Genomic DNA, 20,624 nt, shown 5'->3' with positions numbered 1-20,624 from the left:
CCTTCCTTACCTAGACCCATTGTAGCATTACACCACTGGATGATGGATTTTGCATCTGTCAATATTGCTCCATCTTTGTACTTTAGTTCTTCATGAGCTAAGGCTCTTTTGATGCATGGGCCTACACCAGCATGCTCTCATTTTCCATGATCAGCCTCTATGAAATTCCACATATATTGAATTCTAGACAACCTATGCATCTTGCTCAACCAATAGAACATCTGTACATTATTTAATTGAGATGCACAATTTTCTAGCCAAATAATGTGTTGATGATATGGTATTCTCCTATTACCCAAATCTCCATAAAATAGTTGAAAACAACCATGTGCAAACTCTATAGAATGTGATCAATCATCACTAATGTAAAAATGGTACTCCCTCAAAATTGTCCTATCATCCTCTGTACTTGTAGGTGAATGCAAGAATGTTATGTGAAAAAATATGAAAACCTATTGAGAAGTATAATACTTTTCTTGTACCTCATTTTGTGGTTGTAGTGTGTAGTTCTCTACGAAGTCTACAACCAAAATAATGATATCCAGTGGAAACGTATCCTTGCACAACCTGAATTGCATATCCAGCCTTTGAGCTCTATGTGTATGCCTTGCATACTCGTAAATAATATTTTCACAAAAAATCTTCATGAACTCATACACTAAAATATTTTCAATGACTAAATCACATCTTTTACCTTGTTTCCCATCTTTTAGAGCATATGTCATTGTCTTTTACTTTTCGTAATCTACTATTTCATTTTCAATTGCATGTGTACTATCCATATGTTCACAAGTTGATAAAAATTTCAAAGAACCACAAAATAAGCATGTACCATCCAAGCATGATTTCTTGTAATATTGTTTGTCATCCCCTATTTCACATAAAATGTTGGATATGAATTCCCTTGAAGATCTAGGTGGCTCATTCATGTCACAATTTTGCAAAACAAACTTAGAATGCAAACACACACATATATGCCTAAAACATAAAAATGGTTAGAAAATTTAATATGTATCGTACAAAAACAAGTTATGTGTGTGTGATTTATCTTCACATAAAAAGGTTTATCCGTTTCAAAAATTCTTTGACTTATTCAAATTCAAGGATACATACCAATAAATTTTGCTAAAAATTGTGTCTGAGTTGAGTCCAAAAAATATTTCACATGTGGATCATGATTTTGGCTACCAATTCTCCTTCTAACAATATCTCTTTGATTAGGGGAAACACATGTGTTATTTGTCCAAAAATGTTCAATCAATGATTTCAAAGCTTCATTAATTTCTTTATATTTTCATGGTAGTCTACCACTAAATGTCCATAACTCATTTTTTGTTGGATCTTCCAATCTCTCACGCCTTAGCGTGGCTCTCCTTAGAGTACCTCTACCAATTTTCAATATTTTTCTTGTCTTTCTAATGAGTTGAGCTTTCTTCATTTGGGAACTTACTATTTTTTATGTAAGTACTCATCTTATGATATTACTATCTTTGGTGTGTGATTTAGAACCCACTTTGTCATAAGCACTCATTAGATTCTTTACAATGTTTTTTTCATTTGAATCATCCATCGTTCTTAGCCCAAGAATCTTCATGATAGGCCTAAATTTCAAATTTCTCATCATTTCAAAAAATAATTGGTATTGACATGTAATATTTAATTCTTCAAAGAATAATATCCACATACAATTAATTTTTATTTGAAAAGTATGCTTGCTAATCTTGTCAAGCATTGATTTAAAAATGTTAGTATTAATATCAATCAAATATTTTGGTCTTCTAAAATCAATTCTAGAAGGTGTTATAATCTCTTCCATTCCCTCAACATTTTGAACATCAACATAAGGTTGAGTGTTTTGCATACCTTGAACTGAAGATGATGTGCCTTGGAAATAAGATGCAAAAGATGGAATATCACCTACTTGATATGTTGATGTTGTGCCTTCAACATGACATGATGGAGTACGTACATCATCAAATATACAAATTAGCCTCTCTTCAACATGAGATGATGATATGACTCCAACATTGGAAGATGGTGTAGCTTCACAATTCAATTGTCTTCTTGAGCGTAACAATCTCATTTGTTCTCTTTGTCTTTCTAATTCTTTCTCTTTGTTTCTTTGTATCAATGGTTTTTGTTCCTCTTCTAAAGACAATTCTTCATTATTGCTTTGTAATTTTCTTTTTCCACATAGTAGTTTCATTTTATCTCTTTTAATTGCCAAATCTCTCTCCCTCTCTTCCATTGTTTGAGTTTTTGATTTCTTCCTTGGCATGATGATGATTTCTATGTATCAAATTATTCAAACATTTGAATTACTTACAATTTTTAAGTTAAAAATAATTCAAATATAAATTACAATTATTTCAATGAATACATAGTATATATTAAACAGCTTGTCAAATTTTTAACCATTTCCAAATAACAATTCATTCAAACATACAAATTTCAATGAATTCACTATGTATTAAACAACTTGTCAAATTATAATTAAATTTGTCTCTATATAATAACAAAGAATATTTTAAAAAGGACTACACTAACCTTTTCTATAGAAAGAATATTCAAAAATCCTTCAAATAGTGTATCCAATGATTGAATTTGGTGTTTTCTAGCTTTGAATAGAATGAAAGAATGTTCAAAAAGCCTTCAAATAGTGTATTCAATGATTGAATATAGTGTTTGCTAACTTCCAACAACATGAAACCCATGTTTTTTGTCAGAACGATAGAACACACAATAGACAAAACATAGAATAGGAATCAGTAGGGACCCAAACTTTCGTTATGATCATTTTTTAGTATTTTCATATAGTGTGTATGCACTATAAAGCATGTGTGCACTATAGTGCATATGCAGTATCTAAAAAATAATCTCTCCCTATCCCATCATCCCCCATCCCCCATCCCCTACTCTCTCTCTCCTCTCCCATCACCTACTCTCAATCTCCCTCTCCCACTCCCTCTCCTACTACCTATTCTCTCCCTCATTGTCTGTCTCTCCCATCCCCTACTCTATCTCTCTCCCTATTATCTCTCACTCTCTCTCCTCTCTCATCCCCTACTCTCTTTCTCTCACTCTCTCTCGCTCTCCTTCTCCCACTCCCTCTCCACTACCTACTCTCACTCACACACTCTCTCTCCCATCCCCTACTCTCTCTCTCTCTCTCTCTCTCTCTCTCTCTCTCTCACACACACACACACACACATACACACACTCCCATCCCCCCTCTCCTCTCTCTCTCACTCTCACTCTCCCACTCCCTCTCCCATCCCCTAATCTCTCTCTTACACACACTCCCATCCCCCCTCTCTCTCTCCCTCTATCCCTCTTCCACTCCCTCTCCCACTACCTACTCTCTCTCCTATCCCCTACTCTCTCTCTTAGGCTACTCCCTCTCCTCTCCCATCCCCTACTCTCTCTTTCACACACACACTCCCATCCCCCCTCTCCCATCCCCTACTCTCTCTCTCTCTCACTCCCATCCCCCTCTCTCTCTCCATCTCCTTCTCCCACTCCCTCTCCCACCACCTAATCTCTCTCCCTCTCTACTCTCTCTCACTCTATCTCCCATCCCCTACTCTCTCTCATTCTCCCACCCCCTACTCTCTCACTCTCTCTCCCCCACCCCCTACTCTCTCTCTCACACACACTCTCATCCCCCTGCTCTCTCTTCCTCTCTCTCTATCTTGCTCTCCCTATCCCACTCCCTCTCCCACTTTCTACTCTCTCTCTCATCCCCTACTCTCTCTCACTCTCTCTCCTCTCTCTCATCCCCTACTCTCTCTCTCTCTCTCTCACTCCCATCCCCCTCCTCTCCTCTCTCACACTCTCGCTCTCCCACTCCCTCTCACATCCCTTACTCTCTCACACACACACACACACTCCCATCCCCCCTCTTCTCTCTCTCTCACTCTCACTCTCCCACTCCCTCTCCCACCACCTACTCTCTCTCACTCTCTCTCCCCCATTCCCTACTCTCTCATTCTCCTACCCCCTACTCTCTCTCCCATCCCCTACTCTCTCTCTCCCACCCCTTACTCTCTCTCTCTCCCTCACTTTCTCTCCCATCCCCTCTCTCTCACTCTCCCTCTCCCATTGCCTATTCTCTCTCTCACTCTCTCTTCCATCCCCTACTCTCTCTATCTCTCTCCCACCCCTACTCTCTCTCTCACTCTCTCTCCCTCTCTACTCTCTCCCATCCCCTACTCTCTCTCATTCTCCCACCCCCTACTCTCTCTAAATCTCTCTCTCCCATCCCCTACTCTCTCTCCTCTCCCATCCCCTATACTCTCTCTTACACACACTCCCATCCCCCCTCTCCTCTCTCTCTCTCTTGCTCTCACTCTCACTCTCCCACCACCTACTCTCTCTCACTCTCTTCCCCATCCCCTTCTCTCTCTTTCATTCTCCCACCCCCTACTCTCTCTCCCATTCCCTACTCTCTCTCTCCCACACCCTACTCTCTCTCACTCACTCACTCTCTCCCATCCCCTCTCTCCCTCTCCCTCTCCCACTTCCTACTCTCTTTTACATCCCCTTCTCTCTCTCACTCTCTCTCCCTCTCTACTCTCTCTCCCATCCCCTACTCTCTCTACTACCCCCTACTCTCTCTCACTCTCTCTCCCATCCCCTACTCTCTCTCTCTTACACACACTCTCATCCCTCTCTCTCCCTCCTCCCTCTTCCACTCCCTCTCCCACTGCCTACTCTCTCTCTCTCACTCTCTCTCCCATCCCCTACTCTCTCTTTCACAAACACACTCCCATCCCCCTCTCTCCTCTTCAATCCCCTACTCTCTCTCTCTCACTCCCTCTCCCACTATGTACTCTCTCTCACTCTCTCTCCCATCCCCTACTCTCTCATTCTCCCACTCCCTACTCTCTCTCACTCTCTGTCTCTCCCATCCCCTACTCTCTCTCTTCTCCCATCCCCTACTCTCTCTCTTACATACTCTGATCCCTCTCTCTCTCCCTCTCTCCCTCTCCCACTCCCTTTCCCACTGCCTACTCTCTCTATCACTCTCTCTCCCATCACCCACTCTCTCTCAGGCTACTCTCTCTCTTTTCCCATCCCCTACTCTCTCTCACATACACTCTCATCCCCCCTCTATCTCTCCATCTCCCTCTCCCACTCCCTCTCCCACCACCTACTCTCTCTCCCTCTCTACTCTTTCTCTCACTCTCTTTATCTCCCATCCCCTACTCTCTCTCATTCTCCCACCCCTACTCTCTTTCTCTCTCTCACTCTCTCTCCCCTATCCCCTACTCTCTCTCTCACCCCCTATTCTCACACACACACACACTCTCAGCCCCCCACTCTCTCTCCCTCTCTCTCTATCTCATTCTCCCTCTCCCACTCCCTCTCCCACTGCCTACTCTCTCTCACTCACACACACTCTCTCTCCCATACCCTACTCTATCTCACATTATCTCTCTCCAATCCCCTACTCTCTCACTCTCTCTCCCCTCTACACACTCCCATCCCCCCTCTCCCCTCTCCCACCACCTACTCTCTCTCACTCTCTCCCCCATCCCCTACTCTCTCTCCCATCCCCTACTCTCTCTCTCCCACCCCCTACTCTTTCTTTCTCCCACCCCCTACTCTCTCTCTCACTCTCTCTCTCTCCTCCCCTCTCTCTCTCCCTCTCCCTCTCCCACTCCCTCTCCCATTGCCTACTCTCTCACATCTCCTAGTCTCTCTCTTTCTCTCTAACTCTCTCTCCCATCCCCTACTTTCTCTCTCTATCTCTCTCTCCTACCCCAACTCTCTCTCTCACTCTCTCCCTCTCTTCTCTCTCTCCCATCTCCTACTCTCACTCTCTCCCATGCCCTACTCTCTCACAAACACTCTCATCCCTCTCTCTCTCCCCCTCTCTCCCTACTCTCTCTCACACACTCCCTCTCTCTCTTCTCTTGCATCCCCTACTCTCTCTCCCCCATCCCCTACTCTCTCTCTCTCACACACAGCCATCCCCTTCTCTCTCTCCTATCCCTTACTCTCACTTTCTTTCTCTCCATCTCTCTCTCCCTATAGCACCTTCTCTGATCCCCTACTCTCTCTTTCTATTTCTCCCTCTCTCTCTCCCTATCCCACCTCCTACTATCTCCCCATATTCTAATCTATCTCATTCTCTACCCTCTTTGCCTCTCTCCTTCCCTCTTTATTGAAATTTAGGCTTCAAAAGTGTGTGTGCACTAAAGCGCATACTCATTATTAAGGCCTAAATTTAAAATACCTTAAAATAGTGCATGCACGCTATAGTGCACATGCTCTATTTAAATTTTTGGATTCTACCAAGCCTAAGGCTTGGTTTTGCCTTGGGGATCCAACCCAAAGGTTTGGACTCTCTGAAGTGGTATAAGATGTGTTTTGCTGCAAACATACAAAAAAATGATTGATTTTTCTTGTGTGCTCTCCTTCAAGTTTCCTCATGGTTGAGCATTGATAAAATCAAGTTACAAGACATTATAGGTCTCTGTATTAGCTATATAGCCATATAATTTATTTTTTATTTGAACTATTTCAAGCCTTTCAACTATAATTTCTTTTGAATGTATGTCCATTTTTTGTCAAAAACCAACATGTACTAATTGGGCTTTAGATTTTAGCTCATTCATCAAATTTTGCAACAACTTAGTTTTTTAGAAACTAGACTCCATTCTACACACTTTGAAAAAAAGAATTTTAGATTTTAGATTAGTTTTCAATCATTTCTAGGGGGAGCACATAGATATTTCATGTTTTTAGGATGTGTTTAATTAAAAAAATTATTAAAGAAATACACATTATAAAATTACCCAAAAAAATTGGAATTAACTACACATTGTTAAGTAACTTTTGACCAAAGCGATTAAATAATTTCGAAAAAAAAGTTAAAATTTTAGAGGGGCCACAATTTCTACTGTGTTATATTTTTTTTGAATAAATAGTACCACTTTTGTGGCCCCCTTTTTGGAGGATCTAAAACTAAACCATTTTGAAAAAAAAATTAGTAGTTTAGAAACTAGATTCAAAGGACTACTACTTTTGTTTTTGTCATATCTTCGAATTTTGAGCATAACCATCTTCAAATTCTTGTTGAAGTTTAGAAATTCTTGATTTCATAAAAAAGGTGTCCACTTATACCCCCTTTTAGCACCACAACTTGGTGCACTTATCCTAATAATGGTACATAATACATCAACATCATGCTACATAATACAACACAATAAATCATAGAAACCAGCTGGCTACATGAATAGGAAATTATAGAGAAGAAAATGCAATTGTTGTCATTTGTCAATTAGTAACTTAACACTTAGTCATTTTTTTACATTGCTACCAAGATCCATATGCAGAAAGAATAGTCTCCCAAGCTTCACAATGTCTATTGAGCATCAGAGACAGATTGCAATGTAAGTCATGTTTCATAGTTGCTACCGAGCTAGTCATTCAGATTGTAGTTTATGTCTAGCCTTATAGAGTCTACCGAGCTTCATAGAGCCTATCAAGTTCATCAGTGTAAACCATATAGGATATGGTGTTAACCAATATCTACAGTGTTACTCGAGCTAATCAATGTCTACTGAGTTGGTAGTATTAGTGAAATGAATGAAGGTAGTGTTGACCAAGCCATTCAATGTCAACCAAGTCTATCGATTTATTTAGTATTCATTGAGTCACCTAATGCTAAGCTAGTTCCTATAACTCTAAGTTATCAATGTGGATTATGCATCAATTTCAAATGAATACTAGAGTTTTTTGAGTTGACAATGTTGTCAAGTCTCAAAATATCACCCAAGTGGTCTTCAGAACCTGAGTTATTGTAGTAAGCCAACTTAGTGAAGATTGTTTGAATTAGGTATTGTAGCCGACTCCAAAAGGTAATTTATTGGATTGATATATATGTAATACATCTTATTGTATCAAAAGAAATGAAATCAATCAAGCAAGAAGTAGTATGAGTGTGAATTAAAAAGGAGACAAGAAGTAAAAGGAAAAGCAGAGTCTTATCTATCATAGTCAAGTGATCATTGTATTTCAAAGGAATCTCATTTAATGAACCAAGTTATAGATCAAAGATCATCCATTGATTCATCCTAACAGGTGCATCAACCAAATCCTCTAACAAGTTGGACTTATTAGTCTTTTCCAAATCTCCTAATAGAGTACATACTTCATTGTGTGTTGTAAATCCTTTCACAAGGTGGACCTAATAGTCCTTATTGCTCCTAAAAGGATAGATCACCACAAGTGATGAATTATAAGCTTTAATGAGCTAACTTTGTACTACAGTAATAAATCTTGTGGGTATCATCCACATCCCAGTTTTACTTTCTATTTGGAAGGTTTTTGGGTTACAAAATATTGTGTCAAGTGTTATGAATGTTTGATTGATTTAAGTCTTACATGCATGCAATTGGATCAAATTACATAGTGAATGTTTAACTGGTGAATAGAAGTTAAAGTATTATTGGTTCCTAATCCACCCCCCCCCCCTCCCATGAATCACCTAGTCTATACTACATTTCTAACAATTGGTATCAGAACATTTGGTTCTCGCATTAGAAGTTTAGCAGCTTGAGAAAAGATTAGAGACAATGGACGTATATATATTGGAGAAAGCTATTGAAAATGAAAATTTAGATCTGTAACTGGCCATGGAATAATTCAAGAAAATAAAAGATCATCTCTCTCAATACTTGAAAAGAAGAAAATCTCTTGCAGCACAGATGGATAACAATCTCTACATTGAAGAAAGAATTGAAGACATTTGTCAAGAAAGAAGTCCAAATAAAGCTAGTGCAACAATCACAGATCTACTTGAAAAGAACCTTACTCTTCATGAACAAGTTAGAAAGCTAAAAAGAGAATGAGAAATTAAATTAGTCAGAATGAGTGAAGTCACGGAACAAAAGGACAAAGCCAAAGAAGAAATAGAAGAAAAAGACAATGAAATTCATCAACTATCTCTTCAGTAAACAAATCTAATTAATCAACTCAATGATGCAAATCAAGAGCTTATCAACTTGAGGATAGAGAATGAAATATTGTAGAATGATCTTAGCATAAAGAAGCAAACCAATGAGAGAATGATGAGATCTCAAGAAAGAGTGAATCAATTGAGTAAGTAAACTCAATTTAGAAACAAAGGTAAAGCTAGATTAGGATGCATAAAAGAAGGTGAATCATCTCAGTAAGGAGCTCAAAAGAATAAAATCCTAATGTAATCATTGTGGAAACAAGGGCATACATCAAACAAATGTTGGAGTAATGAAAAACCAAAGTTTAGTGGAACGTGTTATAGTTGTAACAAACTAGAGCATAGAGCAAGTGAATGCATAGAGAAATCTAAGTTTGAAGGAAAGCATTTCAATTGCAACAAACAAGGACATAAATCTTCAGAATGCAAGACCAAGAAATGGAACCTAGCAAGAGAAATTGTCAAAGCTATATTTGGTTGGTATTACAACACATGGTGCAGATGTCACTATTGTGGTGAGTATGAGCATATTGGAGCAAATTGCATAAAAAATCTCACAAGGAAGAGAGACACTACAAAGAGATGTTTTGTATGTACAAAACTTTGACATCTTGCCAAGAATTGTATGAACCAAGGAAGAGTTGAAGATGAAAAGAAAATAAAGGCTAACAATATCAAAATTCAAATGAGGTAGTAATGGCCAAGGAAATCTCTCAAGGATGCAAATAAAATTCATGAAAGTGTTGATATCCAAGTCATTGAGTTGGGTAACTCAAACATCTCAAACTAGTTAGCCATGGAGATTATCAAAACTATGATTTAGAAGGAGATATCTCATATCAGTTCCAATCAGCAAGTGGAAGATTCATATTAGCATTCCACATGCACAAGGATCACTGAGTTAGATGAAATCTAAAGTGATGTCTAAGACCTTGCCGAGCATGGTAGGGTTGCAAGACCTAACCGAGCTTGGATGCAAGTGGCAAGTTTAAATTTCTTACCAAGATGAAGTTCCTTTCAAGTTTAGAGACTTTATGAAGTTGAAGGTATCTTCTAATCATTAAAGACTTAGCCGAGTTGGATAGCCTATCACCAATCTAGCTATTGTATAATGCATTAATGGCAATTTTAAGACCGAATTTTATTAAAAAGGAGAAATCAAAGGTTATTATTTCACTGCAAATTTTTAGAGCTAAGAGTAAAGAGTATTCCAAAGCCCCAAGTGATTCAGAATATATTTGTCAAATTTTAATCCTACATTGAAGTATTACCAAGAAGTATGGCATTTTCCAATAGAAAATTTAAGAAAGGTTCAAAGATGTTACTCTAAAGTGTCAAATATAAAGCCCCAAGATTCAAATTGAGTCCAGCAATTATGGAAGAACTTGACCCAATTGGAGCTCAATCATAGATTCCCCCTAAGGTACTTCTAGTTCATGATATACGGTCATATTATCATTATTATATACAAGAATTAGGAACCCTATAAATGAACCAAGTGTATATAAGGGAACTCTACTAGTGTAGAGGCTCATACCAGATGATAGGTTCATATCGAATCTCACCCCTGCATGTAGGGGGGCCTAGTTGGGGTGGGAGGAGATAGTGGCCTTGCTTCTGTCAAGAACTATCTATAGTTGTCTGGCCCACCCACTATATAAAGTTGTCATCTGAGCTCCTTGATCTGCCCTATTGGACAACTGGCCAGAGTCTCTACGTAACATGAATGTTGGTGCAGAAAGGGAATGCCCTCATACAAAAATTTGATTAAAAATTTGACTTTCCACCTCCCAACTATCTCTCCCACCCATCCCGCATGGTGAGTTGTGTGTGGATGGGAGTTTGAAACCTAAGCACAAGCACTTACAAATGAAAGGTTTAACACATATCCTTCATGTACCAAGAGATTTTTAAGGGAAATGGATTAGGTTTATTCTAAGATGAGTTCACAAAATGAATTTATGGTTGGATCAACCCATTTAGATCACCAAGAAGATGATTCATATTATCATAGGGTTGTTGATGCTTAACAAGATGAAAACTACCAAAACCCTAGGTCGGTCAAACTTGCAAAAAAGACCCTTGCCAAATGGGATGGTAGAGGCATGAAATTAAATGGTTTGATAGACATGGAGATCAAATTTGGTATTCATGTGATTGCTCACAAGATCTACAATTTGAGTCATATGAACAACTTTTCGTGCAAAGTTGTTGACCTAGCTTACAAAGTTGTAAAGAAGAACTTGTCTTTCAACCTTGTCAAGCTACAACTCAATCAACTTAGAAAAAACATGGAGAGCATTTAATAATCAAAGAATAATCTGTATAAGTCTGGATCTCTTTTAACTTTCTTATTCTTTTATGTACAAAAATTTTTCTCTTCTAAAGTAACTATAGCATGGAAGAAGGATATACCAGTTATGTATCAAATTAATGAATTCATAGCTGAGGTGGGTGATAATTTTGAAAGAATTATGGATGCATACTTTGAAACTTTTAAGGAGAAAATGAAGAGTAGATATAGAATTCCCAAGAAATTAGTGGAAGACTATGAGCAAGATATTTGTTTTATTGTGGATTGTGAAAAAGTACATATCTAGGTAGTAAGGCCAAGAGTGGCATGGGTTAAGCCTCTTGGATATGAGGTTAACATTGATGATACAAGGGACATAATTGAGGCTCTTGTAAATGAGCTAGTGGACCCCAAGGCACCATATTTTGGAACCTATGAAGAAGCCAAGGCTAGGATTTCATTGGAAATCAAGCTTCCTCAAGCTATGAAGAGAGGAAGAAAATAGGTTGAGAAAATCTTGAAGGAAACCAAGAAGTCCATCTCTCCTCTTCTACTAACAGAGGGTAGAGGAGATAACATTGAGGAAGAGGAAGAAGTTGAGGAACCTACAGGAACAAGAATTTGACGAGGAGGAGCTACCCAAGAAGAAAGGGAAGGTTATTATAACTAAACCTACAAAGTCCTACCCTACTATATTCACCAGGAGATTTGCAAAGTCCAAGAAGAAATTAAAACTATAGGATGAAGATGATGAAGAGGGTAGTCTTCAAATGGTCTTCCCCTACCTTCCAAGAAAGACTAAAAAGATTGAATAATGGAGGAGGCATGGCAGATTTCAAATCCCTCAAGTATGAAATAAGAACCAAAGAAGAGAAAAATCAAATTGAAGAAGCCCTAGTGGCTAAGATGGAAAAGTGAAAGTACTCTCTAGATGAACTCTTGATGTCTTGCTGAAGGCAATTGCACCACAATGGAATAATGCATTAAACATTGCCAAGGACATTAGAGAACAAGACAACTTATGTCGAGTCTATCTTATAAGGAAGTGAAGGAATGATTGGAGAAGAATGAACCAAATTTGATGCCTAATTTCAATGTATTTCTGACCCTATCAAAAGATATTAAATTAGTTGTGAAATCTAACACAATTTCATGGAAGAACATATATAGTCTGCACAAGCCTAGTGAGGAGGTTGTGCAAATAGATGATGAAAAAGAAGATGTTGAGAAAGATGATGAGGAGATAAATGATGATGAAATTTATGAAATTGATAATGTGGATGAAGAGTTCAATAATGAAGAGGATCAGATTGCTAGTGGAGACCACACTGACATTCAAAGTATTGAAGACTCAGATCTAGAGAAGATAGCAGAAGAGGTAATGGCCTCCCTCCCACTCTCTCTAAGAAACACCTTAGTAATATCTTTCTTAAAGAAGGCCACTACCAAGTAAATTATGGTAAAAACTATTCCATCAAGCACTCAATTGATAGTTAGAACCATCCTATCAAGTATTATGCTAACAACTTCATCTACCGAGCAACAAGTTCCAGTTGTTACAATAGTAGATCAAACCAAGTCACAGCAAGCATCAATAAGTTTTCCTATTATAACTATTATTGATATTTTTTCTAATATTATTTCTATTGTGGAAAGTGTAATGATAGTTGAGGTTAAGCCTTAATCGAGCACTAAAGTTTTGAAGAAAGAAAAGGAAATTGTTCCTTTTGTTATTCAAAAAGAAAAGGGTAAAGAGATAGAATCCTCTACTAAATAAATTGATCTAGAGGATGACATTGTCATACTAGATTGGGATCTTTCCAATCTAACTCCTAATCAAATGGATACCCTTAGTGAGTTGCAGAAGAAGGGGGCAAAACAACAAAATCTTGGAGAGGAGAAGAAAAAGAAAAATCAAGTTCTTGAAGATATTAAGGGCATATTTGTTGATGCACTAAACATTGATGTTGATGAAAAGCAACCAATTTTGGATCAATTTGTTAACATTGTTCACAAGTATAATGAGGAAGTAAATGTACAAGACAAAATTTTGCAAAGAGTAGAAAGGAAATTTGAAAATAAAGTTTTGGAGAAAGTAGCTCAAAAGATTGATATTGACTCAATGGAGTTGTCCACTATTCTTGCTACATTTGAAGATTCTATAAATAGTGTTGTTACTTTACTTGCAAAGTTAAGTGATACATCAAATTTTACTAAGTGAATAAAAGATAAGTTATCTAAGATAGATGTTGATATGAAGGCAAGTGCACATTAGTTGTTACTTGATCCTAGCAGTAGTTCTACACATTTTGTAAAAATTAGATATCTAGCAAATCTACAAGTAGAATTGTTGAGGGAAGAAGCCAGGATAAGAGCCAAACTAGAAAAAATACAAGGCACGATACTTCTTAATATGGGTGCAATGCAAAAACATTGATCCATGACAACAATTTCTCTATTGCTGATCACATGATAGAACTATCAGTAGAGGTGTAGATAGCTTTGCATAGTTCAAAAAATTTTGCAAGAGAATTGAGACAAGACAATGTCTAAACTTTTAAAGGTGCATAGTGATATCCTTTCACATTTTGGCATTACCTTGTAGTTATGCATTTTTGGAATTTGTGTCAAAATAGGGGGAATGTACAATGTATATCATATGTAAATCAAGTGAAATGTATATATACAAGAAGGAAATATATGTGCAATATAAACGATGTATATACAATGCAAAAAATATGTTTACAAAAACAACTATGAAAAAAATTAGATTTAGATGTTACCAAGTAGCAACAATAGCAGACAATAGTTAAAACCAAGTTATAGACCTAGATATGTTGATAGGGGGAGTTTTAACTTGAATTTTGAGTATTTGAAATTTTTGCTATGATAAGTGTTTTTGTCACTAATTCCAAGGGGGGGGATTGTTGACCTTATGGTCAAATCATTTGCCAATTAGTGACTTAAAACTTAGTCAATTGTTTACATTGCTAAAAAGCTCCATATGTAGAAAGAATAGTCTCCCAAGCTTCACATTGTCTACCAAGCATCTGAGATAGATTGTAGTGTAAGTCATGTTTCATAGTTGCTACCAAGCTAGTCATTCAAATTGCAGTGTTTTTCGAGCCTTACAAAGTCTATTGGGCTTCACAGAGTCTAACAAGTTCATCAATGTAAACCATATAGGATATAGTGTTAACCAAGATCTAAAGTGTTACCCAAGCTAATCAGTGTCTACTAAGTTGGTAGTGTTAATGAAGTGAATGAAGGTACTGTTGACCAAGCCATTCAGTGTAAACCAAGTCTACTAAGTTCTTCACTATTCATCGAGTAGCCCAATGCTAACCAAGTTCTTGATACTCTGAGTGATCAATGTGGACCGTGCATTAGTGTCAAATAAAACCCAAAGTTTTTTTAATTGACAATGTTGCCAAGTATCATAATATCACCCAAGTGTTCTTTAGAACTTGAGTTACAGTAGTAAGTCAACTTAGTGAAGATTTTTTGAATTAGGTGTTGTAGCTGACTCAAGGAGGTAATTTATTGGATTGGTATATATGTAATGCATCATATTAAATCCAAAGAATTAAAATTAATCAAGCAAGAAGAAGTGTGAGTGTGAATTAAGAAGGCTACAAGAAGTAAAAGGAAAATTAGAGTCTTATTAATCACAGTCAGGTGATCATTTTACTTCAAATGAATCTCATTTAGCAAATTGAGTTATAGATCAGAGATCAGACACTAATTCATCCTAACAAGTGCATCAGCCAAATCCTCTAACAAGGTGGACTTAACATTCTTTTCCAAATCTCTTAACGAAGTACATACTTCATTGTATATTTTAAATCCTTTCATAAGATGGACCTAATAGTCCTTATTGCTCCTAATAGGGCAGATCACTAGAAATGATGAATTGTAATCTTCAACAGGCTAACTTTATACAACAAAAATAAAACTTGTGGGTATCATCCCCACCCTAAATTTACTTTCTATTAGAAAGGTTTCTGGGTCACCAAATATTGTGTCAAGTGTTATGAATGTTTTATTGCTTTCATTCTGTCATGTGTGCAATTAGATCAAATTATATAGTGAATGTTTAGTTAGTGAATAAAAGTTAAAGTTTTATTGGTTCCTGATTCCCCCTCCCCCAGTCACCTAGTCTATTCAACATTTCCAATAGCAAGACCATCTCATCTCTCAATCAAACTCAGAAAAATACTTGATGGGTAAAAAAATCCACCCAACCACATCAAACCCTTAGACCCAGTCCTCTGAGATATTAGATAAGAAAAAGCTCATACCACACATGTAACACATGTATACAAGGTAAAAAATAATAGAGCATCCAAAACAAGGAATAATATAGGGAATTTACTATTGGAAGTCTATTCAGAAAGTAAGACACTAAGAGGCGGGTGGATCAAGATCTATAAAACTTTTAACTCTTTGAAAAAAATCAAATGCAGTCACCATTAACCCATCTCATATCAGCATCATGAATCATATAACAATAAAGTGAAATAGATCTAACTATCCATCACATGCATAAACATGAAAGTAAATGTAAATAAATAACACAAAGATTTGGTTACCTAGAAACCCTCCAAGGTGAAGGTAAAACTGGGGTGGGGATGAAACTCAAAAATCTTCACTATTGTAGCAATAAAGTGTACTTTTTAAGGCTACAATGTTTGATCACTTCTGATGATCTACCCTATGAGGGGTCTTCATTGCTAAGAGCTTACAAGACTTATTCAGTCTACCTTGATTAAAGGATTTAAACTTACAACGAAGAAAACACTATGTTAGGATATTTGAATAAGCCTATTAGAACCACTCTATTAAGAGATTTACCCTAATTCACTTGCTAGAATGTATTACTACCTGATCCTTCACTTAGCACTCTAATGCAATATTATAGATCTTCTCTTTTTAGTTTTAATCTGATCTCCTTATTTGATAAACTTTTTTTTGTCCTTCACTGCTAGGTTGCTTTGTTTAATCTTTTCTTCTAAACATAAAAACATAACTTGCTTTCACTCATACACTTGAATCTTCAATCTCTTCCTCATCTCTCACACACATACATGTTGATTTAAGGTTCAGACCCCCCTTAAATAACTATCTAGAGAAGGTTCTAGATCATAATTAATGATCCAGTTTTCTCCCTTTTGTCACTTAGTCCTTCCATTTTTTTGATTGGTTACATTGCCTTCATAGGGATTGATGACCTCTAAAAAAATGTGTAAAAAAATCCTTAGTTGTCTCTACAATCATTAAATTGTGTATAGAAGTCTCCCAAAATGGTTTACGTAATTGTTTGCGTCATCACAAACACATGCCAAAAATGATTTACTTGGCATCTGACGCTTGGTCACAATTGATACTTATGTTGTCCCTCGACTTTTGTATGCTCAACACTAACTATATGACTTGGCATGAACTGACTTCTACTTAGCCTAGCATCTTCTTCTTTTACACAACATAAGCTAGCACTTGGTATATACTAGGGTGCCTGGCAACCTAATACTTGTTCAACTCAAACTAAAATATAAATAAGTCCAAAATCATTTGGCTTTGATTGGGTGGCTTGATCACAATGATAACTGACCACCTCTACCCAAGAAATGACTAAGTGTTTGACACTAATAGTCAACATGACTTGGAGATCAACAATCTCTCCCTTTCACATTAGCAGTAAAAATACTTTGTCATGACTTATCAATACATTCAAAATTTAAAAATAGAACTCCCCCTTAGACCATGACTCAGTGTATATACATCATATATACATGTATCCAAAAATGAGTAATATTATATTGGTCATACCTTTGAACTTTCAGCTTCATATGTTCCTATTTTCTTCCTTCTTATTTCCCCCTTGAATATATGATATGATTACTATTTCTCCCTTATTTTTGTTACTCATGGATTTGGGGTTGTTGGGGTCAAATTATGATTGTCCAAAAATGGTTTATGAATCTATAAAAGCATAGCCAAAACATGATTCCAATTTAATCTGACAGATTCCAAAACTTGTAGCTTGATCTCTAGCTGAGTAGCTAGATCCACCAAATTGTCTATTGTTGAGAGATGTGTATCTCTTTGGACTAAATCCTTTGTAGTTGTTAGTTCTTTCTACCTCATCTCAAAATGAGGTATCACCATAGATTGGATAGAGATCATTTTTTTCTAATGTTGTAATATTGAGCCATTAACTCGTCTAATAATGCTTGTGTAAAAGTTAATCTATTGAAATGAATGGAGCTTGAATTTGTGTCCATACTCAAAGAATGACCCATAGACTTCAAATATGACTAAAGCTTATAATTATACTATTGATTCTCATTGGTGAAGAACTCAACATCACAAAGCTTCTTGTACAAAGAATGAACATTTTGTATAACTTCCTCTAAATTATGTACAAGGGTAGAAAGTTCAACCTATTTAATAGCAATCTCTATTGAAAATTTCTCCAAACTTTGGTCTCAAATTTATTTTCAAACCACCTCATGAGCTTTTCATTTTCCTCAATATCATAATTTTTTACCTTCTCAACAATATGAACTAATTTGATCTATGATAGGTGTCTGCTCATTAATATTATGAATCTCAAAAGCATCAACAAAAAGTCTTTTATTTCATGCAATACCTACCTTTGTTGATGTTCTCTTATTAGTTTCTCTTTCTTTGTCTTCCTCTTCAATAGTTATTACAATATTTGCATTTGGTCAAATGTTATTTTCTTGGGGTCATACTTAGGAATTATAATTACCTCATATAATTCACTAGCTTCCTAGGTGACTTGACTTTCTTCTTTATTTTGTTTGACCTTGGTGTGCTAGTGCTCAGTAATGTGATATGCAATGGTGTCACTTTAGAGCTTAGCCTCAACATCTCTTAGAATTTTGATGCAATATCCTTCTAAGTAGATACAACCTACTTTTTAGGTGTAGTAATTTTTTTCTGTTCCAAATAGTGTAGAAGGCACTACACTCAACAAATGAACTAGTGCTTATATTGCCACTTGTTCTTTAGGTTCTTGAGCTTCCTCGGTCCTTTTTTGTACAACCTCCTTTATTCTCTCAACATGAGGTCCTAAGGCATCATTTATAGAGTTATATCCTTTCTCTTACTCTTCTCCTTCTTCTTTGTCAATTACAAGATTGTTTGTGGGCATTGGATGTAAAAGTGTAATCATTTCCTTGACCTATTCCTCAACACTTACATCTTGTAAACTCTTGTCTTCAATTGTATATTTTGAATGAATAGGTGTTGACTCCATAGTTGGTGAATTCTCAATCCTTATATAGTCATGAATTTGTATCAGTACTAGATTGATGCATGGCAGAGGAGTATCTGAGGTGGCATTAATGAATGCTTTATTCTTGAGATCTTCCTCAGTCAAGACATTAAAATTTTATTGTGTTTCTTTAGGAATGTCTTCAATGGTGACAACATCTTGTTGTTCACTCTCTCTACCTTTCTCCTTATCTCTTCTTCAAGATTATTTGGCTCATCATAATCTTCTTTATTGTATAGTTCAACTATTTATGCCTCCTTTTCTTCTTCTATTATTGGAACTAACAACCCAAATGCCTTCTTCAAAACTAATATACTTTCTTGCACTAAATCTTCTATTTTATTTTTTCAAAATTTTACAAGCCCTTTCCTTGGGTACAAACTTCTTAGAGAAATCCCTTAGGGCTATAGACATATTGTCTTTCCTAATCTAGCATAGTTTCGGCTAGTGTGGTCTCTCTTATTTTCCTTTTAGTAGACAATGCCCATTTACACTTTGTATCAATGTTATTATATAATTCTTCAAGGATTGCCTTACCTAACTCTATAGGCATGTATTTAAATGTTATCATCATATCTAGCATTACTTGCTCAACCATTTCTTTATCAATCCTCTCTAAAGAATCATATTTAACATTTTTGAAACCTAAAATTCCTGCTGCACTTTTTATATTGTCACATACTTGATCAATATCTTGAGGAGCTTTTATGGGAATAATTTGGAACTTTCTCATATCATCTAATTTAGTTATTTTCTCCTTCATCTACTTCATCATCAAGCATAACTACAAGCTTCCTCCTCGACTTATTCTTTTAATCGTGCTCGACCCTTTTGGTTACTTGTTTCCTCTTTGGTGGGGATCTACCCTTAACTGGCTTAGTGATCTTCACTATCTCTTTCTTTGGCTTGAAAATTGTAGGATATGTTTTCTTCAATCCTTTTATTGATATTCTTCTCTATGGTGTAGAGGTGGGACGTGTAACACCTTTCTTCAAATTTCTCTTTACCTTAGGATCTACAATTACTATTTTCTTATGTTTAGGTTCCTTAGGACTAGAAACCACTAACACTTTTCCTTTTGATTCATCTTTTTCATCATCCTCATCTTTCCCTTTCCCTTTATTAATCTACAAGGGTCCTTCACAAAGGTTTCCTTCAAATTTTGTAATCATTTTCTTTCTCTTTATGTCCATCTTGGGGACTTTAGTTTGCACAAGCATCTTGATCTTGGTTGACTCATAGATGTCAAATGGCTTGGAATTCTTATCAACTTCTTTAGATAATAAAGTTGTCACTACTAAAAATATCTCATAAATGCTAATTCCATATTGCATAGGCCTTAGCCATGCAACCATTAGTAAATCTTCTTGTGCATAGGCGTGGTTAGTATCCACCATGAAGGAAATTTCATCATAGTAATGATCAACAACTAATTGGGGATCCTCATTTTTTTCTTCATTTTACCTTTAAACTTGTTAATATATCCATCCAAAATAGTTTCAAATTTTTCTTCTAATTGCTTAATAAAATCATTGATTTTCTCGGTTGCTGGTTTAGTCTTATCCCACACAACATCACCTATGGTTCGAAATGAATTTTGCACATAGAAGAATATACACATTAGGAGTGATCCAAACATACATAAATTATTTTTAGCCTTTTTTATGGCTCCAAGATTCTATGCTAGTTGGGTCAATTGTAGCTTGGCAAGATCATAGTTGTGATCCTTCTTCACAATTTTGTAGCCCAAACCTACTACAACGCATGGTACATTATTTAGTTAGATAGACTGATAGAATTTGTATGCAATCACACCTACTATGAACTCAATGGATCTATAATGCCATCAGTAGACATTCCTCAACCATTCTATTTGGTCTTTGTTTGTTCTTTTATTATATTTCTTGTTGAGCATCACATGGTCTTTACACAATCTAGTGTAGGGTACCCTATCACTTGATGAATAATTGCCTTTGTTATCTTCATTGGCCCATTCTCCAACCATAACTTCATGTCATGTACCCTAATTAACATGACTTTTATCCATTCAACCTTGAAAA

The sequence above is a fragment of the Cupressus sempervirens genome, chromosome 11 (assembly GCF_028749045.1).
Source record: "Cupressus sempervirens isolate cs-2001-9-10 chromosome 11, ASM2874904v1, whole genome shotgun sequence".
Taxonomy (NCBI): Eukaryota; Viridiplantae; Streptophyta; class Pinopsida; order Cupressales; family Cupressaceae; genus Cupressus; species Cupressus sempervirens.
Note: the sequence above shows the minus strand (reverse complement) of the source record.